Genomic DNA, 26,523 nt, shown 5'->3' with positions numbered 1-26,523 from the left:
CAATTTATTAACTGTTAACCTGGACAATGTGGATTTGTACAGACATAATTTTCCTCTCCTTGTTATGTCAACCTCATGGCTGCATCTATACTGCTTGGCAGAATGGCTGAGGGATCTTTCTCTGGATCTGGGGCCATATGGCATGGCACAGCTCACATCCATATAGCTGACATCTCTTTTCTTCCTAGTGAACACAGTCTGTCAGAACTGGCTGTTGTGATGGTCATTAACTCATGCATCCTATGTCCAGACAGGGAAGAGGAAGAGGAAGAGGAAGAGGAAGAGGAAGAGGAAGAGGAAGAGGAAGAGGAAGAGGAAGAGGAAGAGGAAGAGGAAGAGGAAGAGGAAGAGGAAGAGGAAGAGGAAGAGGAAGAGGAAGAGGAAGAGGAAGAGGAAGAGGAAGAGGAAGAGGAAGAGGAAGAGGAAGAGGAAGAGGAAGAGGAAGAGGAAGAGGAAGAGGAAGAGGAAGAGGAAGAGGAAGAGGAAGAGGAAGAGGAAGACAAGAAAAGAAGGATAGAGAAGAGGATAGAATAATTTCAGTTAGAAGCATCCTACGATGATCGTTTAGTCTAGCTGCCTGACCAATTCAGAGCTGACCAAAAGTTAAAGCATGTTATTAAGGACATTGTCCAAATGCCTATTAAACACTGCCAGGTTTGTAGCATCAACTACCTTCCAGCCCTTTCACCAGCTTTGTTGCCCTCTGGAAGCATTCAAAGACCTTCACAACCTCCTTAAATAGTGGGGGCCAGACCTGCACACAGTACTGCAGGTGAGGCCACACCAACGCTGAATACAGCGGGATAATCACCTCTCTCGACTGGCTGGTTATGCTGTGTTTGATGCACCCCGGGATGCATTTTGCCCTCTTGGCTGCCAGGGCACCCAGCTGACTCGTACTGAGCCTGCTGCCAACCAGCACCCCCAGATCCCTTTCTGAGGGGCTGCTCTCTGCACTCCTCTCCCAGTTTGTACTTGTGCCTGTCATTACTTCCTCCCAGGTGCAGAATCTGGCATTTGGACTTGCTGAATTTCATCCCATTAATCATTGCCCAGTGTTCCAATCTATCTAAATCCTTCTGCAAGGCCTCTTGTCCATGAAGAGAGTCAACAGCACCCCCAGTTTGATACCATCAGCAAACTTGCTAATGGTGCATTCAACTCCTGCATCCAGATCGTTGATTAATGTATTGAACAGAAATGGCCCTAGAATTTGAGTCTGCCTGTTGTCACATGGCAGATGTGGCAAGGAGAATGTTATTAATTTCACAGAAGGGATGATTGTGAGCTAGCACTCAGGTCCCAGACCTCAAACTGTTTAGTTTAGTAAGAAAAAATTAGCCCTAGAATACAAGGCTAGATTTTTTAAGGAGATGGAAAGAGTAGTTCAGTAAAGCAAAACTACTGCCAGGGGACTTACAGTCACCACACAGGCATTTCAGAAAAAGTGGACAGGCAAGGGTCAATTCCCAGAGCTTGTAAACCAGCAAGTTAGTAGAAGAATGAACACATTAGATTTGTGGAGTGTCTCCCTGAGCTGCTTCCTAGATCCTGTTGCTCTCTGCCTCTGAACTGAGAGAGCATCGGTGACCATAACCCCAGCGCAGCACTTCCCAGTTGTCAAGGGTGAATGAGCAGATGACTGTACCCTGTGCTTTTAATCCACGAAGACACGGCACACTGTGTAAATTTATGTTTTATAAGATCTGTAATTTAAAAGGGATAAACAGAAATACAAATTGACAGTTGCAACATAACAGGGATACCTATCAGCTTCTAAAATCCTTCTAGACAAAAACAAGATCCATCTTCCATCTATTACTACTATCACTGTGCAAGTTCCAGTGCCTGAAACCAAGGTGATTCAAACAAAAAATTCCAAAGTGTTCTGGTCTGTTGCAAACTATCCTGTCCATAGAAGACCCTTGCTTTTACTGCTAAAATCCCTCCTAAACTGTTCACAGTAGCAGCAAAAATGTTTAAGATGGGTAATTGATATTGATTCTAGCAGCAACTATTCACTTGAGTGTGCAAGAGGCAGCAGGACCAAGCTGTCTTTTCTTTAATGTCTCCTGACTTTAAGTAGAAATCTATGTGTTCACCCACCGATTTAATGCTCCCAATGAATTGTAAACACTGTAATAAAAAGGAAAAGTAGCAGTCCAAAACAGGAGCTCTGCATTTCCCATCTTTCCGTCCATGCCCTTACATACTGTTATCTTCTTCTGATTTGTGGAAGCTCCAGTTAATAAGGCAGGCAATACAATAACTTTCATTCTGCTTCCTTTGTGAAATAAAATGCTTTCCAGAAGTATTCACATTGCAAAGGTGGTGACTTTTAACATTTTGGAAGTACATAACCATTACACAGGGGAAGATTCCTAGCTGTATTCATGTTCTTGGGCTCCCTTGAGTGTCCCAGCTGTCCTTGTCTGCATTGTCTGCACCACAAATGCTTGAGGGAATAAACTGGGAATAGCATATAGCTCAGGATTGGGCTGGAGCTTTGCCAGAAGGTGTAGACTTGTGATTTCTGCAGTTTGAGAGGTACAGAGAGAGAACAGGATATTACAGCCCTTGCATGAATGCTCATTCTTATGCCATGAAGGACTGTACAGAATTTACACAAAGATAAACCAATCTGATCTGACTGTAGGTACTTAGGGGAATGTCTGAAAAATGCATTCTGTCAGGACGGCTAATATGTATTAGAATATTTATGGCTTGGTGTATTTTATTCACCCACATTTCTCACTGGAATAAGCATGAACCTTTAAAAGATTTAGAGGACACTTGAAGAGCTAAATCTTGACCTTTTGTTCAGCCTTTTCACCAGCTGCAGGTACAAGGACATGCCTCTGGAAGAAAGTTCATGAACACTCAAGCATGTGTTACACAATAAGCCTCACCACAACCCTGAGATTAAAAATATGAAATTTGTAGGCTATAGGCATACACAATGACTTTGCATTAATCACTGCAATTTGGAGCTCCTCCTCTGCTACATGCATACACCAAAGGTTATTCCCTGCAGAAGAATAATGGCTTTGACAGTCAAACTCAAAATTTTTATAGTGTAAGTGTACTAAACCAAGACATCATTCCCTTATGGGAAAATAGAGTCTAATCAAGACTATTGATATATATATAGCTGATGCTTTCTAAAGAACTGCTTGTCTCACCTACAAGCATTTTTTTAACAACTTCAGTGGGCATGGGGATTAAGTATTTAAGCAGCACAAAGAATTTAGGTGATTGTTTTGAAAATCTTTCAACAATTGTTAGGAAGAAAGCAGAAACCTTATTAATCTTTGTCCTGTTTTATATAGAAAGGATACAACAGTACACTGCAATGAGCAAGAAACAGATTTGTTCAAAATTACTTCTATTTTGCTGCATTTAAGGAAACACACCTTAACAGCATCCTATGGAGCCATGAATAGGTCTCCTCCTTTCTTCCTTCCTCTTCTTCCTTCTGTTCCCTTTCATCATGCTTTCTCAATCCATTTAAATATATATATATATCCTCTTAACACCAGTTTGGGGAATGGAAACACTGTTCAGTTTCATAGAGACAGCAAAGAGTAAATGTGATGCCCAGGATCACACAGAAAGTCTGTGGGTGAGCAGAGCAATGGAATGTTTTTCAGAGTTTCAGACCAGTATCTTATTCACAAGATATTTCAGCCTTCTAATAAAGATCTGCCACCAGCAAATGAAAAGCTGTTGTCATCAGGATAAAAATGGTTTTATAATTTGCAGATAGTGGAAAGTTTCTTAAAAAGCTTCAGGGGCATGCATACAAAAAGTTGAGAATTACAGTTTACAGAATAATATACACCTGTAAGCCACAAATCAATTCAGTGGGTAGTATTAAAAGAAATCAAGAGAGAAGTTATATGGTCTAAATGAAAACTTTGCACTAAGCATAATAGACCACATCTGCCCAACTTCTTGAAAAGACCTCGACTCCTTTATAGCCATTTATGGCAGACCCAGAACACAGATATGCTTTATATTATGTGGTGGCAGAAAACAGCTTAGGCAGCAGGCAGAGCTACGCTGTGGTTGGTCCAGATTTATCAGCCACCAGCTGGGCAGCCCTGAAATACATTGCAGATCAGCTCTGACATATTCCAGCAACATCACATCAAGGATCTTGGCACTGAGGATGCTTCAGAGAAAAACAAAAAGCTCACAAATGCTTGGTACCTATTCACTGTGTGAAAGCGAGGACAGGGGGAAAGTCTGCTGAGGCAGATTCCTATTTGGGAAGCAGTGAGCTTTGCCCCGAGGTCTGGCTAGCAGTCTAGACCTTTCAGCTCCAGGGACTAACTAAAACACACAAGGAGAAATGTGGTAAAGAAAACTAATATGCAGTTTGTCTAGGGTATCCCAAAGGCAAAGAGCAGTAACTGTACTTTAGAATCTCTTCATGTATAAACCAAACTCAAATCTTCTCTCCACGCACAGGACACTAGAAGTACTGACAGCAACAAAGGATGTTAAAAGGAGAGATAACCAAAATGTATCCTGGTTTTGTCTTGTATTAATAGTAGACAGACAATTTGGGTTTGTTTTGTATTCTATTACAGCATCAAGTTTTGAGAAATGGTGAGCACCTGTTTTCTTAACTGTCTTCAAGGGGAGTTGTAGGTGGTGCCCAGAAGCTCTTGGAACTTACTACTGTAATTGTGTAAAGAAAATGAATTCTGCTGTGTATTCATTTGCTTTGTATGAGGAGCAGAGATTTTAAAAGCATATAAGGGGTAAAGTGAAAACCACAGCGTAATAAGGGTATATTTTAAAGTAAATCAATCAAGTTTTAAAGTAAATCAATCAAGGGTCTTCCAGAACCTGACAGGTCCTCCTCCATCTTTTCACTCAGAGTATTTCTCTCCTGTTTCTGCTTATAAAAATAAATGAATTGAGACAAAACTACCCTAAATCAAATGCCTTGGAATGCACGTAGAGAATAGGAGGGCTACACCATAAGCTTCTGAAATGTAATTTCCAGCAGTAAAATTGACTCCGTGGTCATGGATTATATGTAAAATAGCACTAAATTTTAAGCCTTAAGAGTCTTGCAGTCCTGGGGGTAGATCTCTTTATCTGGGGCTTCCAAATGATGTTCAGCTCTACAAGCAGGTTGCTCAGAATCTGGGTGGGCAAGAGCAAAGGTAAAGTGTATCTAAATCTTATTTGTGTAAGACTCAGGGAAATTTATTTCTGAATGATTTTTTAATTTAGGTGACATAAGACTTTCCTCAGTTCCAGTACCAACCAATTTATTAAATCTATATTTAACTTAGGAAGTAGAGCAGGATATTTAGTTTATATACCATCCATACAATTTCAACAGAAAGACCAGTTTGTTCTATTAAACATTCCCAACTTGTATTTTATGAGTCATATCATATATTTCCTTTCTTTTTCACAGATCCATTGATGTCTCTGCATCTCAGTACCTACACAAGTCATCCACATAAGTAAATCCAGGAGAAACATACTATTTGAAAAACTGAGATCACCCACTCATATGATTTCTTAGCTTCTTGGTTTGATTCTGAACAAAAGCCATATTCTTTCCTCTCCTCTCCTCACAGTTGCAACAGCAGATCACATGTGAAAGAAATGTTTTCCAGTCTAATTTTCAAGGGCAAAAAGACTGTGTTAGCACCCAGAGCAAGGTGGCTGATATAAGCAAAACCAAAGATGAAAATGTCAGTGTGCTGTTAACAAGAACATGGTTGAAGAGTACAGAGTTTTGCTTTCATGCATAGGCCCAAAGGAGAAAACTACTGTGTTAGAATCATGTTTCAATAAATACAGGCCTCCAGGGAAACAGCTCAAGTACACAAGGAAGTAAGAAAGCTGTGCTGGAACTAACATGAGGAAGGAAAAATGTTCTTTCCATTCTGACTTGTCTTCCACTTAGGGTAATATGAAAACACCTTTGTTTCAGCCTGTGGGAAAATCACCTTGAAGGGGGGAATTAGAGTAAAATTGGGCCCTAATAGAAGCATAGTATTACAGAAAGCTTTTTTAGGGTAAAACACAGCTGTTGCCTTCAGGATGGTTGGCATGCATGTAATCTACATCTCCACAGCTCCCCAGGCAGCACACCCTGCCAGGTCAGCATGTGCCGGAGCGACGGAGGGTGGAGCAGAGTGGAGACACCGCGGCCAGGCTCTGTCATGTTCCCTGCAGGAACGGGAACCTGATGGCACCACACAGCTGATAAACTGCACAGCAGTTGTAGTTGTCACATGAAGAATCCATGAGATGTCCGTGGCTGAGCCAAACATTGTGGTGAAGTGATTTTCCTCCGATGAAATAATCTCATTGTAATGCTAACTCACACCTCCTTCCCAAAGTTTCCTGCCTGCAAGGTGCTACCGCACCTCACTGGGCACACAATACCAGTTAGTAACAACAACATGTATGACCTGAGTCACTCAGGCTCCACCTATATGTGATGGAAATGAACTAGTCCTGGACTGACATAAATCCAGGGCTGGGAGAATTGTTGTCTAAACTCCTGAATTACCCAACTCTGATTCAGTGTTCACAAAGCTAGGTCAATCTGACTCACTCTAAAGCTGTTATGAATGAAGGGACTTTCAATCAAGGGACTCAGCCTTGGGGAGAATGAGAACAGACAGTGACAAGAACACTTTTATCTAAGTTATGCAGAAAGAAGCCTTCAAGTGATGAAAATTCTGGCTATAAGAGGAAACAGGATGATGATATGGTGTAGCAATACAACGGCATCAACAGAAAATTAGTTGAAAATAGGACAAAGATAATTGTGGTAGTGGGAGATCACGACCTCCAACTCAAATAGCCCCCCCAAAAGAGGGCAAACCCCTGCTTGAGGAGCATGTGTAGGTAGTAGGGAACTTCATTAGTGCTATCTGAGGATATGTACTAATCTGCATTAGAAGAGAGAAGCTTGTAACCAATCCTGTGTATGATGAATGAATATGTAACATACTATGAAGTATAAAAAGTGAACAGAGGGGAGAAGTTAGGGAAGACTCCATAGTAACTTCTGGGATCAGTCAATGGCCCGAACTTGTCTTCTTCCCCCGTAAGGACACCTATGTAAAAAAAAAGTAAGAAATTTGACTTATGCATGCTAAATAACTAACTTATTCTAGCTGTCATTAGTAATTAAAGTTTTGGTTGTATATAGTTTGGTAGTGTGTCATTTCAAGCTTGTTTTTGCAGACAGTCCCTACCACCGGCAGTCACAAATCTTAACTTGTCACAATTTTATAATAGTGTTATTTGATAAACTGTTAGTGTGAGTCCATTGTGGGTGCTAGCAGTCACCAGCAGCAGGTAATATATTTGAATAAAGTGAGAAGACCTGCTGAGGGGTCCCCCTGCTGCTGTTGTGTTTTCCTGAACAAGTCAGTCAAATCACCCTCTGATCCAACAGGACTGATCAGCGAAGGGTCCCTGTAATGGGACAATGACAGACTGATCGGGTCAGGCACAAGGGTCTCAGCTTTCCTGGGGTGCCGATAGACAGATCAAACACCTGGGATTGAGAGGATCCCCACACACACACTTTTCATGTGGCACAGACAATGCCACTATATGCCAGACCAAAAACACTTATTCAGTCCAGCCAGTGCAACATACCATACTGCTGAATATTTTCTTTGCATTGTTTTTTTTCAGTCATAATAGACTCACTGACATATGTAGCATGCAAAATTTCCAAAGCATAAAACATTAAGGAAAGACAATACTGAATGCATGACTACAGCTACATATCAGAATATTCATAGTGAAGGTAAAAAAGTAAGCAGAAGCACTAGTAAAGGATAAATGTCTCTAGCATGAGAAGAAGGGGACATGAAGACAGAGATAGCAGTCTTAGCATGTGTAACCTGGTTTAATGACCAAATGTAGTGGTTTGACCCTGGCTGAATGCCAGGTGCCCACCAAAGCTGCCCTGCCACTCCCCTCCTCAACCAGCCAGGGGAGAGAAAACATAATGGAAAGCTCGTGGGTCAAGATAAGGACAGGGAGATCATTCAGCAGTTACCATCATGGGTAAAACAGACTCAACTTGGGGAAATTAGTTTATTACCATTCAAATCAGGAAAACACCTTCCCCCACACCTCCCTGCTTCCTGGGCTTAACTTAATTCCTGATTTCTCTAACTCCTGTCCCTGAGCAGTGCAGGGGAACAGGCAATGGGATTTACAGTCAGTTCATCTGCTGCTCCTTCCTCCTCAGTCTCTTTCTCTGCTCCAACATGGGGTCCCTTCCACAGGAGGCAGTTCTCCATGAGCTTCTCCAACGTGAGTCGTTCCTAAAGGCTGCAGTTCTTCACACACTGCTATAGCACTGGTACCTTTCATGGGGTGCCATCCTTCAGGAACAGACTGTTCCAGCGTGGATCCCACACAGGGTCACAAGTCCTGTCAGCAAACCTGTTTCAGTGTGGGCTTCCCCCAGGGTCACAGCCTCCTTCAGGCATCCACCAGCTCTGGTGTGGGGTCCTCCATGAGCTGCAGGTGGATATCTGCTCCACCGTTCACCCCCATGGGCTGCAGGGGCACAGCCTGCCTCACCGTGGGCTTCAGGGGAATCTCTGCCCTTGTGCCTGGAGCATCCCCTGCCCTTCCTCCTGCACTGGCCTTGGTGGCAGCAGAGTTGTTGCTCTCAGATTTTATATTTTTTTCCCCTTCTTAATATGTTATCCCAGAGGTGCTTCCACCATCACTGACTGGCTCAGCCTTGGCCAGCAGCAGGTCCATCTTGGAGCTGACTGACATTGGGTCCATTGGACATGGGAGAAGCTTCTGGTATCTTCTCACAGAAGCCAGCTCTGTAGCACCCTGCTACCATAACATTGTAATGCAAATCCTTTACACAAAAGCGTATAAGAAGTACAAAAAACTAACCAAGATATTTAAGATTCCCAAAGACTCTGAAAACCACTTGATAACAATATTTTATGCACCAAAGAAAAAAAAATAATAAAGGCAATCTTTGGGGAATTGTGGGGGTTTTGCCTTTGTTAATGGTAATGACAAAATTGGAAAACTTTGAATGGTAAGTCAATGAATCTTTAAATCTTTTTTGTCAGCAGAAATCATATTACTGCGGAAAAGCACACCCAGAAATTCTTACTATATTTATTATGCACAGACACTACCTGAGACTTCATTTCAGGAAACAGGGTTTATATCCTTGTTTCACCTACGAGCTGGAGCAAATCTCTTGGGTGCTTCAGCTTCCTCGTCTGCAAAGATATGTGATTAAATTGTTAAGCAATACATGAAGATGAAGTGTTACTATAAAAGTACAAAAAATATGTGTAAGTTATGAAAATACATTTGCCACCAGGTAGCCTCTTGTTTTTTATGATTCACATGCAGTAAACTTACTGATGCAACCACAACTGCCAAACTATATACTAAGGGAGAAATTTGACCAAATACCTAAAATATGATTAAGCCATTACATAACAAGGAAAGAGTAAATGTTCTATCAAATACTACTTTTATCAATTAATTGTAAATTTCTTATTCAAACTATTTAGAAATATATATATTTTCATTTTTAAATTATTAGAAAATATAGGATTAAGCAGAAGAAATATATTGCACAGGATTTTACAATGATATATCCAGTTTCTGGTAAGATTTAGATTTTCATTTGTGAATGAAAAATAGAGAATAAGCTTATAAAATTTACAAATTACTACAAGATGGAGGAACTGTATGTACCAGGAGCTCAGGATAATAATTCAAAATGTTTTAATTGGAGCTAAAGCCTGGAAAATGAGGAATGGAATTCAAAATACCTCAAACATATAAAGATTCAACGTGAGGATGGAGGATGGCTATTCACACAATTGTTCACAAAAAAAGGACATAAGCATTATAAAGCTGCATGTAAGCTATGTCACACTTACAGAAAAGAAGACAAATACTTGCAAAATGTAGTTAAATGCAGTCTTGTTTGTAAAACATGAAGTAATTCTTTAGACTTCCTTGGTATCTGCTGTTTCTGAAAGCATTCTGGGTTTGGATGCTGCATTTCAGGAAGATAATGGATCAACTGTGGAGAGCCCAAATATGAGTACTGAGAAATAGCAGAGGTCTGGGAAATCTGATTGATGAAGATAAATGAAAAACATCGTGGTGGCATCAGTCTGCCAATGTCTTTAAACTAGTTATAAAGAAGAAGAGAATAAACTCTTTTTCTTGTCACACGTGCAAAAAGCAGAGAATAGCCATCTGAAATGGAGGAAGGGAGACTGCGAATAGATTCAACAAGGCACAGAGCGACTGGAAATGAATGCCAAGGAGAAATATTCAATTTCAATCCTTGCAGCTTTAAAAACAAAACAAAACAAAACAAAACAAAACAAAACAAAACAAAACAAAACAAAACAAAACAAAACAAAACAAAACAAAACAAAACAAAACAAAACAAAACAAAACAAAACAAAACAAAACAAAACAAAACAAAACAAAACAAAACAAAACAAAACAAAACAAAACAAAACAAAACAAAACAAAACAAAACAAAACAAAACAAAACAAAACAAAACAAAACAAAACAGAACAACTCCCTGGTTTGATGTACCAGGTCCTGATTTTGAGCAGGAAATATTCATCATGACATCTCAAGGTACTTACCACACCTGTGATCTGTGATTTCTAAGTTCATAATAGCTGGAAAGAACTGAAAATCTGACTTAACTCCATTGAAGTCATCTGAGTTGTTATGGTTTTATATTAACGAACCTGAAAGCAGAAACTGGCCTAAAATGGACAAAAGTTCCCACACTTTTTTCTTCTTGTTTCCAAATGGATATTCACCTCTCTTGATTCCACTGGTACCTTTGCTACAAATATGTCCTTCCTGCTGTTCTGTGCTACTGTCTCGTGTTTCAAGCAAACAGCAAGAATTTGTAGGCACATGCTATACGCTCAGGGGAAAACTTCTTGGGATTTTTACAGTATTATGCACTTGTGAAGAGTAGAGGTTGACAGGTTTGATTTCCCAGAGATCTGTAAGTGGATGACAAAGGTCAATGACTGTTTCATCCATAATTTCAGCTCACTTCTGGGCATTGAATGGTTGGGAACTGAGGCACGTGGGAGCCCAACTCGCCTTTTCACAAGGGGGCCAAGGTACCTAGCCACCGTCACCCAAGGGCACTCAGTGGATTTCTCAGTGGATCACTAAATAGGATGCTCAATGGACAACATGCCTGTAAAATATTTTCTTAAGGTTTTATTCATGATTTCTTCTTCCTTTAAGCTGTTAGAGACTGGTTGGGAGAAGGTGTGATAAGCAGCGCACCTTTTCTTTTCATAACACACTCCTGTGAATTTCAGGCAAACTATATTGTTTTCAATAAAAATCTGATGGAACAGAAACTTAGTAAAATCTTTTCTCATTCTTTTTGTTATTATTTGCTTTCCTCAGGAGCTCTTGCTTCAGTTATTAATCTTTTCCAAGGAGAGGAAAAACCAGAAAAAGTTGTGCTGCTACCTATTTTCATGTGTTTAAAGTAAATTTCAATACATGTTTCTAATGGAAAGGTTGAAAATATGATCTGTTGCCAAGAAAGCACCATAAAATCATCTGAGAGCAGCTCAGATATAGAAAATAATTTAGTATATTTACAGAAAATCTACACTCATCCAACTTTTACATCTGAATAAATCAGTCACAGGGAAGCGTAGGAGGATCTTACTGAAATGAGAGCAGTGTCACACAACCTCAAATTTAATTACTTCAATTCAAAACTCCTTTGGTCCAACTGATAATTCACTTCCTATAATGATGGCAGAGTGGATAATCTTTATTTTTTCATTATCTTTTTTTTTTTTAGTTTTTTATTTGCTAACTTGAATAGAGAAATTTTTAGCAAAGCAATCTTATAAGCTTTTAAAATGCCAGTTTTGATAGAACCTCAAGTATACTCCCCTGTTGAAAGGCAGAATGCGGTGCTTTATTATTGCTATATAGAAAAATGTCATATGCCCCAATTGAGCTGCTACAGCTAATAAATATGTTTTTAAAAGATCAAAGTAGTGCTTCTTATCAGAAATATAGGATCATTTTGCAATGTGAGAGGAAGAGAAATGACTGAAGAATATATTATATTTATTCTGCATTCTATTATAACCATGTAAACAGGACATAACTTTTTTATTGTTATACTGGATTTGAAAACTTTAACACTCAGAAATTTAGTTAGTAAAGTCTTTTTCTGAAAGAAATAGACTGACACCTTATTTAACAGATTGTCGTGTGTCTTGAATTCATAACTATCTATTGTTAACAAAGATTCTTAAGCTTTTCCCTTTTCCAGATGAACTTTTTGAAGGAGGTTAGGAACAATCATCCATTTTTAATACTCGCTGACAACAAAAACAACTTTGCTGGCCAAAAGTAAGCAACATGTTATGAATGTTTGTCAGTTTTCTCCTAGAATCGACCTTCCATTGAAGTTTTGTATGCTGTTATTTCTGAAAGTTTGCATTCTTTATTAAAAATCTTGGGACAATTTCTGAATGCTGCGTTACTTTTATTCCCCATAAAGATGGTGTAGGAGAGTCCAACCCTCATAACCAACAGCTGTCTTTCCTTATAGAGGAGAGCTGAGCTAGAAAAAAATAGCTGACTGGATTATTTTCTATATTTATATTTCTTAATGTAAGAGACCTACATAGAGGTATATTAGCCTGATAGTTCATTATATCTAATTAAATATTACTAGTTATCCAATGAAAGTGAAATCTTTTCTCATTGTTAAAGTAGACCAATGTTTTTATTCTTAGACTCATCTTCCCATTACCTGCAACTTCATTAAATTTAAAGTGTCAAGGTAAGACTTTCCATATGGGTTATATCTATTATAGTTTCTTTTTATTATCTTTTGTGATAATTTTTATTTATTGTAGAGAATGTGACTGAAGGAAAATATACTGTCATTCCTTACTGAAATGATAGGGATATTTTCCCAGTGTGTCTCTCCCTATTATACACTGCTAAGACTTGAAATTTAGTAGGGGACCCTCTCCAAGTCATGTACATTCTTTCAGATGTTTTGGGGTATAATCTGCTCCAGATTTGCCTTTGGTAAAGTCTGTTTGCACACACTCAGTAGAAACTGCTTATAGTTCATGCTAAATCCCTTGAAGCTTACACATGAACATGAGCTAATTGAGAGCCTTGCATTCCCTTCAGTTGCATCTCTGAGCATCTGTAACTAGAACCAACAAGTGAAGACTGCAGATTTCATTAAGAAATGTAGGCTTTACCCAACCCCTGCTTTATGCTTCCCCAGGAATGAGGAGACCCCTCTGAATGTTGTGCACCCCCTCCCTGCATTAGCTGTTTTTTGGGAAACTGTACTTGGCAGCGTTAGTGTATACTAGGTGCACTTAGCCCTAGAGAAGAAGCCATCACTCCTGTGATCACAGTCACATTGCTGGTAAGAGCCACAGGAGTGGGACAAGCAGCTGACTGGCCCACCCATGGAGAAGATGTGTTAGACCTGTGGGTGGGTACAGGGGAATAGAGAAGCCATGAGCTGCTCTGCCTGTAAGAAGTTAAAATCAGGGACATGTGCTAGTACCCACAGATGTACAAGAGATATGGAGATATGGAGATATGGAGAAGCTGAGATGAGGCTATTAGGTGCACTTGATTACCAGTTAAAAAAGGAGAAAGGTGAAAAGATGGAAGCAATGAGGAACCAGAAGCTGGGAGGAGAAAAGTATGAGCATCTAGTTAAGAAAACTGGAGCTATCATGAAGCATCTGGGGAAAGGATAGAATCCAGTGAAGTGAGGAGAGTGAGACCAGAGGGAAGACCCAGGGGAGAAGAAAGATCATGGACAAGAAAGAAAGAGTTTGGTTTGAAGTTCAGCCCCCAGTACATGCTCATTCCATGTCCAGGAACAGAATTCAGTCCTGCTTTTCTCCATTTTATTTTCTGACAGTTTCATCCTTTCATGAAGGACCAGAGAGAATTACAGCCTGCTGCTTTATCAGCTACTGTATTAGCTCAGGTGACAAATTTACATGGTGGATCAAAAGCCTCAACATTGCTGATGACTCACATGGCGGTCAGCATAATTCAGTTTCTTTAAAAAACAAATAAATAAAAAACCAAACAGAAACCAAAACTGGGGATATTTCACACATGCATGGACACATACATAGAATTTGTATGGAAAGAATATTCTTGAACAAGCAAAATTAAATTCATCACATGTGGGAATAGCCAGAATCATGACTGTATTTGTAACCTTCATTCAGCCCCTTTTGTACATAAGATCATGTATCTGGGGGAATTTTTCCACTGAGTCCCAGGAGAAAAACCTGATCATACAGGGATCAGGTTGGAATGAAACTTGTAGGAATGATTGGGCAGTGAAGAAGGGTCTTACTGCTGATCCTCTGGTTCATTCTAGGAAGCAGTGAACACGTTGCTGGTGAAGATGGCTCTAATTGTATACTCCTTATTTCCCAAGTGTCTGCCTTAAGACATCTGTGGCCTAAGTTGCAGAGCCACTGTAAACTCATGGCTGCACATGAAGTCAATGTAAGCTGTGCTGAAATATGTGAGAGTTATGCAATATTAGAGGCAGACAAGACAAAACCCAAAAGCTTCAAGCTAAACAACTTAAAAGTAATAGTTCTTCAGACAATAACCTCTGTGCCTATCAGTCCCCATCTGTTTAGAAAAGATAAAAATAAAGCCTTTTATCATAGTGTTGTCAGAACGCAGACATTACTGTTTATGAACCACTCATCTGTGAATATGATAAGCCCCAAAGAAAAATCCATGAGGAAAATCAGTTTGGCCTCTGTGGAGGTAGAGGGTATTGAGCCAAATGCTACATAGCAGCTCTCACTAGGGCAGCATTGTGCATTCTGCATATATCCTGTGCTGGATACAAGGGGGAAAACAGCAAAAATAAAATGGGATTAGAATGCATAAGTAGAACAGACATAAATGAAGACAACTTGTACTTTGATTCTAGCATTACCTAAGTAATAAGTAATCTAATTTATAGTGTATTGGTGTTACATAATGTAGATAAATTTTCTATGTACAACCTGTATGAAGCTAACACTATACTTCAGAAATGTTCCTTATTTTTGAGGATTAGTTTTAATGGCAGACTACTGCTGCAGGGAACTTCCATTCCATTATCTTATTGCTCTGCAATGCATGAATCCTTCACTATTTATGGAATTAATGTGTGTCTCAGAGTCAGAGAACTAGAGAGACTGCTCATTGTTAAATTCACCTAAATTATTCTGGTATTGGATGCTGATTCTTGTAATTTTATTGAACTTTAAAAATTTGAATGGGTATTTCTTATTCCAGGTGCCTGCATTTTTTCATTAAGTTTAAATAATTTCATTTATTTTGCTGAACAATAGAAGTTGAGGCATATGTTTGCTTTTACTATCTAAATGAAATATTTTGCAAGCATGATAAAGCCTCGATATAGCTCATTCAAGCTGAAGAGTTGCAAATCTGTTTCAAAGATTATTCACTCTGATTTTAAGTTTCAAATATTTTCCGTCATATTGATGTGCTATTCCACGAATAAGCTCAGTGTAACGAAATAACACAATCCAGATTGTCCTCTCTGGGAAGACTGTATTTGCTAGAAAATCTTTAGCTCAATAGATTACTTCAATGACTGTTTACCTAAAGAAAGCAAAGTCCATTCTTGGGAGGATGAGAAACAGTTTAACACTCAAACCACAGCTCTATAAGGCTTGAAGTCTAGAGCCTTTTTCTTCCATTTCTTGTAACTCCATTAATCTTGCCGGATTCATGGAGCTTACTGGACATGCAGACAAAACATGTTGACTTCCATGCCACAAGGCTTACTATTATCAAAAGTCCTTCCTGAATAGGATTCAGTGATCATTTTTTAATTGATACAGTTCAGCTCAGAACAAAATTATACAGAGAGGCTTATTCAGCATTTATGTCAATATACTGGTTTTAATGTCACACTTCCTTAAAGCATATGCTGTTTCTCTTTCAGATGCATGTTTATTATGCCAGAAACCCCAAAGGTCTCTCTCTTGACTGTTTCACAAATAATGCCCAAAATAATTTTTGTTTAAAAGTTTATTTGGTTCCTTTTTCCCTGTTTTTGTTCTCTTCTATTTCATCAAATATGGTTTGGCAAAAACAGGTTAACAAACAATAACTTTCAGCAGTCCCAAAGACAAGGAACAGGCACTTGCAAAGACACATTCTCTTTATGTTATCACACAGGTTTAAGGTCTCCTGCAAAGTGTGTACTACAAAATACATCTCAACAGCATTGACAGCTAGTGAATTCTGAAAAACATAAAGAAAACAGAGACACAATATATGCTTATCAAAATGCATCTGTAAATCATGCATATAATCAAAAAATATGAGCCCTGCTATCCAGCGCTCTTATCAAAGACATACGCCCTGTGAGTCTCATTATATAATTCTCACAATAGCTTTTCTAGTTAAACAAACCACTTAACACTTTTAACAGATACTTACATTGTGCTCTAAATCTTATGAGGATAAAAGTTATCTAGTGCTTTTTATGATTCTTGTGGGGAGCAGTTATCTGGTAAGTATATGCATTAATGCAGTTTTTACAAATAAGCTTCAATAAATCTTTTTGTTTTGATATATTAGTTGCATGGGTGACACTTTTTCTGTGTGTTTTAACCTATCTAACAGCCAACAGTGTGTGGAAATTCCTAACCTGGTTTAAAGTGTTGCAGGGTGCAGATTTTGACCCTTTTGGCTCATTCAAAATTTATTTTCAGTAACCTAAAGTGTGTTACAAGTAGGCTGAAATGGGTTAATAAATCACTATGCTCCTCACCCTCACTTCTGCCTCTCCTTGTGTTCTACTTTTACACACTGCCACTATTGCATCATCTCGACACTCTGATGGAAGCTCTTGCAGGCAAGGTCATGACTTCCTGCAAAATCCAATTCCCTTCTTCCCCTAAAAATAGTAATAAAAAATGTACCAAGGAAAGAGAAAAAAAGAGCTTTGCTATACATTACTTCTACATACACCAGCAGTAACACAACTTTCAAGGAAATTATTTTTAATTGGTTAGGATGAGTGGGAGACATACTCTGGACAACAACAAAAATCCTATGAGCTCGCAGCAAGGACATAAATGAAGAGGGGAGAAGTGAAGCCAGAAGATCAACAATGCCTCACCTGGGGCTGGAGCTCAGACGTGCTGTTGGTGTGACTAGTGTGCTGCTTGCAGCCACGGCAGTCTTCTCCCTGAGACATCTTAGAAACCAAAACTTAGAGCACCACACTCTCGCCATAAAAATCAATAGGCAATCATGACACAGGACTTGCACAATAGCACATCATTTCATGGACTGGTTGCAGGCAATGGGGGAACCTCCCCTGCTTCCCTCATAGCCTTAAATTACTAGTGCTATTAGAGTTCCTTTGTTTCAAAATCAAGTATATATTCCTGCTAGAGGGAGGATAGAGTAGTAGATGGACCCAGCAGTCAACCCATCATTGCTGTTTTCTTACACCAGTCAGTTGAAGTTCTGCTACTACAGAGCCTGTAATCAATGTTAAATATAATTATCTAGTGTAGGAAGGCTTGAGCTTTTGAAAAGTTCAGTTCTAAAACCAGTTAATCTCAAATGTAGAAAAGGTCAACATGAACAAACCAGGAGTAATAAAGCAATAAAGTCCAATCCCATAAAGTGAAGAAATTTAATAGAAAAAAATAATCTATACATATGTTTCTTCATACTGTAAAAGAAGAAAACATGTTCTGTACTTTAAAACAAGGAAGCATGGCAGGTCTGTTTTAAAGCAGTAAAAGTACTAAAGAACACAGCTGCTAAACAAAACTCGGTTTTAAGCAAGTGATGAGGACCATAACTTCCTGGCGACAACTCATTATGCTGATGCTTTTGGCATTAAAACCTTAAAATAAATTGAAAGAGAAAGGCAGTTTATGATCGGGAAGACATTCAGAAGCAAAGGAGACTCCTGCCACTTTTTAATTTGTTGTAAATTTATTAGGATCTAATTTAATGGGCCAAAATTTCCAAAGGCACTATAATAAAGTGCACTATTACAGCAAAATTACTACAGAACGTAACATAAGAATCAAAGAAAGTAAGGTGAAATTAATCTGCATCTTCTATTTCATTTTCCTGCTAATAAAAAATTGTTCTTCAAAGCACAGTTTAGTTTAGTTCGGTTTAATTTTAAATGTCTGGAGAGACAGATACTTCATCTATTTTCTAGAGAGTGTAACCCACGCCCTTACAAACTGCTGAGAATCATTCCTTGACATTAAGCCCCTCTCTCAGAAGAGAAGCAATCAAGTTTGTCTTGCAAGACTTCATCTGCCCTTAATGCCCCATGACTATTTACCCAAACAGCAAAGACCCACCTCAGTACTAAGATGTTTCTAAAACAAAAGAAAAATCTTGAGTCTAAGAAAATCATTTACCTTATTCTTATTTTACTATTTTGATTTTCAGTGAAATTATAGCACTTGACTTGGAATACAGTGCTTTGTGGTAAACAGAGCCCCATTAGACTCTTTCCCTGAAGAGAAATTTAAGAACAAAATAAAGAATTATTTAGTTGAGCTACGTAAAACTCAGGAATAGATCTTAATCTGATATAAAACTTTCTGTATGCATTAACTTGAATGGAGCTCAGCCAAGTTATGATCTGAGAATTTGGACCATTAAGTTTAATATAGTCTTTTGTATAGGGCAATCACGATTGATTAAACATTATAATTTGTATTATATAAATAACTCCAAATATGACTTTTACTGGACTTCCCTTAGCTACTTCTCTTAATGATTTTGCATTGTGAAAGGAACATTTTTAGATGCAGGTGGCATGACAATGATGACCATGCATTTGTTCATGCTGGCATAAATATCTGGACAACATAAGTTTCTGGATAAAGCTCATAAGTATGTGAAGATCGCTACGGTCCTTTTTGGATAATGGCCAGTCTCCAGTCCAGAAATTAAATTCCCTGCAATATATCAGTCTGAGAATATTCCAGAGAGATCACAAAAGTAACATTTAAGATTTATGACTCCTAGAAAACCTGAGAAGAAGAAATCATTTTCAACCAGATAGGATTTAGGGCCTGAATAAACACTTATAGAGGATCAGTAGCTCAGAGCTGACACTTCTGCATCTCTTGACATCACTTAGATCAATCGATGAAGATCAAGTCCGTGAGCAATGGACCCACTCACAATTCTTTTCTACTTTACCTTGCTGAGCCTTCACCTTCCACATAACATTTTGAATTCACATAGGTAAAATCAACCCATCACACACCTAGAAATAAGTCACCTGGAAATAAAGAACTCACAGCTGTGTCACATATCTTCCTTATTTGAACATCTCAGCAGAAATCAAATGTGTCTGATGAGGCTGCTGTGACAGAGAGCTTTCTGACTGGGCCTATAAATTGGCTATTGCTGTCTGCAACACAGTGTTAAGAAATGAGCTAGGTATAAGCCTCACAGGAGTCGTGTTGTCCTGATAAAACTGTTTGTTTTCCAGAGTTTTTGTCAATATGTCATTACATAATTCTTCATTCTTGTAACTCAAGCTCACCATCTAATACAGGCAACGCAATACAGTTTGTGCGGTCCATAAGACATTGCAATAGCAAACCAAAGCAGTACCATCTGCTTAACCTAATGCTTGATCAGTAGTCCTAAGATTTCAGCAAGACCGCTTGTTACAGGTGAGCATAGCAAAAGCACAAGTCTGCAATGTAGGAGAGTTATGATGGAAAAATGTCTGGTCAATGATTGAAGCTTCTGAGCCCCAATACTATAGAGCAATATCACCAACAACAGCAAGAGGTATTTGTTATTTGTTAGTGTAACCAGACTTAGAGATAATTTGATTTGCCCAATAGTTCTCACTAGAATGCTTTTACTTTCCAGTCAACCATTTAATATATTTTTTTAACTGTAACTTCAGAGTTGCTTTAGAATGTAATTAATTTTAATAGAGGAAAATCTTTAAAAAATAAAAGCTCATAAAAAACACACTAACAAAACATTGAAATGAAATGCCACTTTGAATCAAGAGATATATTTCATAAATTAAAAAATACAAAATATTTAGACTTATCAAAAGGATTTTTTTCTGGTGAAAACCTCAGTCATTAATGATTTCTGATTGTAACATAAATTTGAAAGATGACTGAAATATAGTAAAAATTAAGAAAATATTGAAACTAACAAAAGCAAAACTGTTGAACTCTTCAGAAATTTCAGTGAAATTATAGTGTTCCTTACTCATGGAACAGCCTTGGGACTGTGTACTAATTATCTTGTTATATATTGTATATAAATAGCCATATGAATATGTACATATATGAAGCAAATGAAAGTTGCATGCCTAGTTATAGAAGGATCAACAGAGTATTTCAGGATTATTTACTGAACCAAAGAGTAATTTGGCAGTTCTCTGATCCAAAGACTTTTTCTTTGATCAAAAATGGTAAATTCAGACAGGAACAGGAACCCACCTCCAACAGGGAGAAGTGCATCCAGTGGATGAACGAAGAAGTGAATAAATGAACCTCTTTTGGATAGAAACTCCTAAAGGAAGGTAGAGGCAGGAGGGAGGGACAAAAAGAAGGGACCCATTTTGTGGTTTTGGAGACTACACTTGTAAGAACAAGCAACGAAGGTACTATTATAACGACTTATAATTATGTGACCTATGTATTTTTAGAAGTACAAATTTAAAATACCTGCCATCTCCAGAAACTCAACATCAATCATTGTGTACATGGTGTGCACAATATCATGCACACAGCTGTTTCAAAGCTGCTTAAAAGCATAATAAATTCTCACTGATATCAGAAGGTCAAGACACCTTTGGTGTTCTAGTATAGATCAGTTGCCCTATGTTTAACAAAGCAGTAATTATGGTAACTTTAGCAGTGTGAAGTACAAAAAAATAGCGTAAGGGTTCTGGAAAGATGTTTATAATGTGAATGCATTTTTATAGCCTATCATTTAAGATATGCATATGAGTTATTGATGTTATGGTTTTATAGTCAGATGGAAATTACCAGAAGATTTGGTTTGTGAATCTAACAGTAAAATCTACACAGTGCCTGAATATTAAATTTGACTTTGTGGTATTAATGTCATCTGGAGGAGTCCTACTTTTTAGCAAAGCTAATGGAGAAGTGAAAGGCTATTTTTTCATAGCTATGATAAGAAAAAAATGCCAAATTTATTTCTTTGGAAAACCATGAACCTCAATTTCCAGTTACTCTAAGTGTAGAGGAATGATGCTGGGTTAATTAACAATATACAGCTTGGGCTGTCTTCAGGGGCGGTGGGTTGGCTGATGTGGATAAGATGCAGCTGTGGATGGTTCCTGCTAAGTGGTTAAATAGCTCTCAGAGGTATGGAAGAGGGGCAGTTAATGAGAGATCTGGAAGGAGCAGGGGGAGAGTGTATGTCCTAGATGGAGGTGAGACAAGGAGAAGGATGTAGTAAAAGCAAGAAGCAGGGTGGACTGGCCTGAAGAGGATGAAGAAACAGCACAAGCAGTAGATGAACTGTTGAAACCTTGTAGGAGGTTGGTGGCTGTGCTGGAACAAGGTGTGCTAACTACTTATTGAAGTTAACCTGGGATGTGATAGTAAAAGTCTTGTTGCAGACAGTTTTGAGAGTGCTGCAACATCTAAGGACTACTCATGATGGCTCAGTTAAAACTTTTCAACTCCTATTTTGTGATTAGTGGTACATAACAAGCTTCACTGTGGAAAAAATAGAAGATGCATTAATGGTCTTTATTTCACTAAAATGCGTGATTTCTCTCTAATTATTAGAGAAGGGCCGCTTTCCCAAGCTTTCAAAATATTGATAATCTCCTAAACTTAAAATAGGCCAGATTGCATTTGCCATTACTCCTAATTTACCATGTCAAAAATGTAAGATTAATTAGCATTTGATTTATGGGGTCTGTGAGTTATGGTCTAGCTGAAATGTTAGTCTTGAGCATATGATTATTGTGAATCCCACCATTTTGTTTTTTGCTTATCAGCCCTCCCTCATATGGCAAAAATCTCCAGCTATCTCTCTTAAATCTTTACCTAGTAGATGATTTACTGGCTCAGACACATACCAAAATGTTACATGCTAGTTTAAATAACCTTGATTAATTTAGATGAAAATTATACAAGTCATCATGATACTTAAGGTATGTGTTTACTGAGGAGAGACTCATCCATCCCACACTGCTAGCTGTGACTCCTTTGTCCAGTGGTACGGTCAGAGCTGGTCATCAGTCACCACTGCCTACGCCTTTGAATACAACGCTTCTCCAGAAGTATGCGTGTATATCACATCCAAGTGACTTCCCTGGTTCTAACAATAGGGCTGCTTTCAGTGCCTAGTGTGTACTCTGATTAGTACCAATGCATTATAAATGATACTTTTGAAAAATAAAAGTGAACTTCTTTATTTTTATCTCCTTCAGTAGTGATGGTGCAGTTCATATACATATTGCACTAGAACTTAAGGGCAACTAATGCAGTTAACTGATGAATATGGTAACAAAATTTATGACCAAATGAAGAATTATGCTATAAAATCAGGTTGTACTTTTAATGTACTTGTAAGTTGCCTTGATAACCAGAAATCTCCAAATTTTATGTTTGGTCCTCTGCCAATAAATGTGATTTTCCAGCTCCTTGTGAAGCTGTATTTCAATCAAATATCAGCACCTACTAGATTAACCGATGTGGCATTAAGGATAAAGACGTCAAATAATCCACTCAGTTGTAAAGTGATTTGTTAAGTAACTAGTTGCTAAAGAATCACAGAAAAAATTGCATTAATTTCAACAGTCCTAATGTGTAAATGGAGCAAAAAATACAATTTTTTGCCAGTTGTACTAATCAGAATTCTGGGTCAATGGACATTTCGGAATAGTCCTGAAAATATCACAGCAGGAGTTTAGTCTAAATATAGTCTTAACCTTAGCATGTCCCCTCTTCAGTTGATACTAGTATTAAGTGGCAATCAAGATCAAGATGCAGTTGAAGGAGGAAAAAAGACAAAAAGTCAGAAGCAAAGCAGTGTCTGAAAACTTTCAAGCTTCAATAAATAATTGATGAAAACAGAACTACTTGTCTTAATATAAATAGATGGAAGACTCCAAGGTAAGATAAGCCTAACCACCCATTTTCTTAAACAACCAGTACATTTCCTATTTTGTTTTAACATTCCTGACATCTAAGCATACTTTGTTGTCACATCAAACTGACCTTATTAACTTCCTGAGGTGGCAATCAAGACAGAAATCACATAGCTTAATGAAGAAATCTGTTTCTTTTTTTCCAAAAAACATTAGTTGATAAGGGAGCTGTATTGAACACACTGTGCAGCACAGGAATGTGAGACCAGAATCTGTCTGACAGTGCTGATCAGCCACTTAGCTTTTTATCCTACTATTTCCTTCCCCAGGAAAAAGATAAATATGTGCCATGACATTTTATCTGTCTTGCCAAGGGCAGGACATTCCACATAATAATAGAGTATGATTTTCACACAAAAATCTTTTTAAATTAAGAACAATCAAGTTTTGTGAATGTGGTATCCAGTTTGCCAGAGCAAATTTATGCTCAGTAGAGTATACATTTTCTTAGCCTGATGCCTAAATCAATATTTAAAAAGTGATTTCAGGCTAATGTAGATAGAAATATGGACTACTATTACCTTTCACTTGATGTGTCTGTTTCAAAATCATTGTCTAGTTTTAAAATTAAAACTGTATATTATTAGATTGAATATTCAAAGAACATTTTTGATCATAAATTCTTCAGGTTAACACTGATACTAACCTTCACCATAACATAAGCTTTCATCCTGGAGGTAGTGGTATGTATACTGAATTTCAAGCATATGAACACTAAAATTATAAGCTAACACTAAGCTACACAAAAGAATCACTTCTATATTGTTTACTCAGTCAAAAGGAGCATCCAAGTATTCCTAAGAAAAAGAAAAGAAAAAGATACACCCTAGCAGTAACAAAAATACATTGTGTTGCATTTGTACCTATTGAAACGTAGAAGATTTCACAGTGTATGGGTGTTTGACATTGCTTTGTTGAACTCGGTGACTTGTTGGCCCAGTCTTGTTTCCTATGGTAACTCATTTCCCTTTCAAGGTCGTCTTTATTCTTGCCAGCTTGTGTTTTCTCAGTAGAAAATAATGAGAAAATTCATATCATTTTAGTATGTTTAGCAGCTAAGACAATAACTTTTTTAAAATAACACATAGTATATATGTGGTTAATGCTTCAGCATTTTACTTACAGTTGAAGCTGTAATAATTTAATATCAGCCACAAAAGGAGGTATGGAACATTTAAGCTGAACTTTATTATGGTTAGTGGACCATGTTATTAAATATATATTGTTAAAGAGACATATTTTTCAAATTCTGTTGAGTGTTAGGTTGCAAGAAGCACAATGAATATTGATTTAATTGCATACCATGGGTTTGACCTAGACTTAAAATCGTTAACTGGAGTAACTAAATGCCCAACTGTAGCATGAATAGCAGAGACATGACTTCAAAATAGGAGAAAAAGAATGACTAAACTAGCAGAATTTCTTTCCTGAGCAAACACCCAGTCCCCTGCCCACCTCATTCACCAGCTACAAAAAGGCCTATACTTGACTGCATTTGTATACCTGATACATGTTTTCTGTTCTGTGAGGCATTTGACTGAGGACAGTGATTTGAGGCAGAGCACCTTCCCTTGCCCTTTTGACAGCTGGATGCACAACTGCTTGGAAATTAATGTGAATAATCTCATCTCTGGGAAACTCAGGAGCATCAGGTAACTAATTTTATGTCAGTCATGATCTGAATTTTTAGCTTTGTCTGAAGAAAACTCAAATATTCCTTCTAGGCAAGGTAAAAGATGAAATAGCTGGAGTTTGTCTTAGCTTATACTAGTTTCTAAGGGACTTCATGTAGAGAAAAATTTGCATTATATGACTCTGCACTGACATGTTTCTTCTATGCATAAATTTCCTTCTCTTTCCCCAGAAGGTGGGTATAAAAGGTTATCCAGGTTAATGTTTCTCCTTAAAACTCTTTGCTGCCTAAGGAAAAAGTCAATCCATATTCTGACCACCTGAGAAGGACATGATATTCATCCCTGTATGAGTAGGAATGAAATATTTAGACATCATAAATTCTGTATCTTGTTATCTTCACTTTGATGGGGAAACAGGCCAGAATCACATTACTAACTTCACTACGCTATGACAACATTTTATCCTTCAGATCCATTTCCTTGAAAATTGGTCACAACTGGTATTCAGCCTAGACTGGATCTGCTGACAGGTAAAGTTATCCCAAAAAACCAGCCAGTGTTAACCATTCCTTACTATTTCTACGGAACTCCTACACTATCTTCAGGATGCATTTAATTGGACAATATACCTATTTATTTAATGATTTTTTTGCACATTTTAATTATGGAGTAAACAAACCAGTTCAGGAAATCACATGAATTAGAGTAAGAAAATATTTCTAGGAATAAATAACCAAATATAATCACAGTCTGATTAGCTTTACTGGGACTATAGAAACAGTATTGTATAATACACGCTTTGTATAATCACAAAAAGGTTGCTTTGTGGATTCAAAGTAAATGAAAGATTTCCATTTTTAACGTATTAAAAACTTTTTTAGTCTCCATCACCTTTATTTTCTTCATCTTTTATGCAGAATATCATGGGGAAAATACTTTAAAATTTTAATTGTTTCTTTTTCAAGATTTACTTAAAACAGAAGAACTGTGGAACAGGACCAAAGCAGAGCAAGATGATATGCTAAGAAGATGCAGTTTGCATTTCCCAGACTGCAGAACAAACCCAGATACCACACTGGAGAGCTTTGACACTAAGGAATTTTTCTGGGGACAGAAAATGTTAAAGTTACTCAAATAAAATCAAACAATTATATTAAGTATAGTCTACTTTTTTTGTTATAAACATGATAAAATTGTTTTGTTTCTTTAAGGAAATTATATCTTAAGGTCTAATCTTAGAAATCCTGGTTAGATAACTGATTCATGATGAAATCTGTAAGACTCTAAAAAACATAAATTCTTCAAGTGCTTTAATAAAGTATGGAATCCCAATATTGAAAGACAAGAATCCTGTTTTTTACTTATCCAATTGAAGAACACATCATGTTTTATAAAGCCTATTTTCCATCCTGTTTCCTAAGGGGAAAAAAAAAGAAATATTTGCCTAAGATGTGGCAGATGATTGCTTCTGAAAGAACAGGGAAACAAAGGCTTCTGTCTCTCAGTACTCTACTACCATTGCCACATCTATTCATAATTATCTTCCCTGTGAAAATAATGCAAACAAAAAATGTATCCTAGATAGCCTTATTTTT

At 37.7% G+C, this 26,523-nt stretch overlaps 1 long non-coding RNA gene across 1 annotated transcript; it reads left to right on the top strand.

Moving 5' to 3' along the window:
- Positions 1 to 24,737: 24,737 nt before the first annotated feature.
- Positions 24,738 to 26,082, top strand: LOC121083713. Its single transcript, XR_005826460.1, has 3 exons — positions 24,738 to 24,946; positions 25,399 to 25,458; positions 25,894 to 26,082. It is a non-coding gene; the product is annotated as an uncharacterized LOC121083713 (long non-coding RNA).
- The last annotated feature ends 441 nt before the right edge of the window (positions 26,083 to 26,523 follow it).

The sequence above is a fragment of the Falco naumanni genome, chromosome 2 (assembly GCF_017639655.2).
Source record: "Falco naumanni isolate bFalNau1 chromosome 2, bFalNau1.pat, whole genome shotgun sequence".
Classification (NCBI taxonomy): Eukaryota; Metazoa; Chordata; class Aves; order Falconiformes; family Falconidae; genus Falco; species Falco naumanni.
Note: the sequence above shows the minus strand (reverse complement) of the source record. Positions and strands in the feature narration are given on the sequence as shown.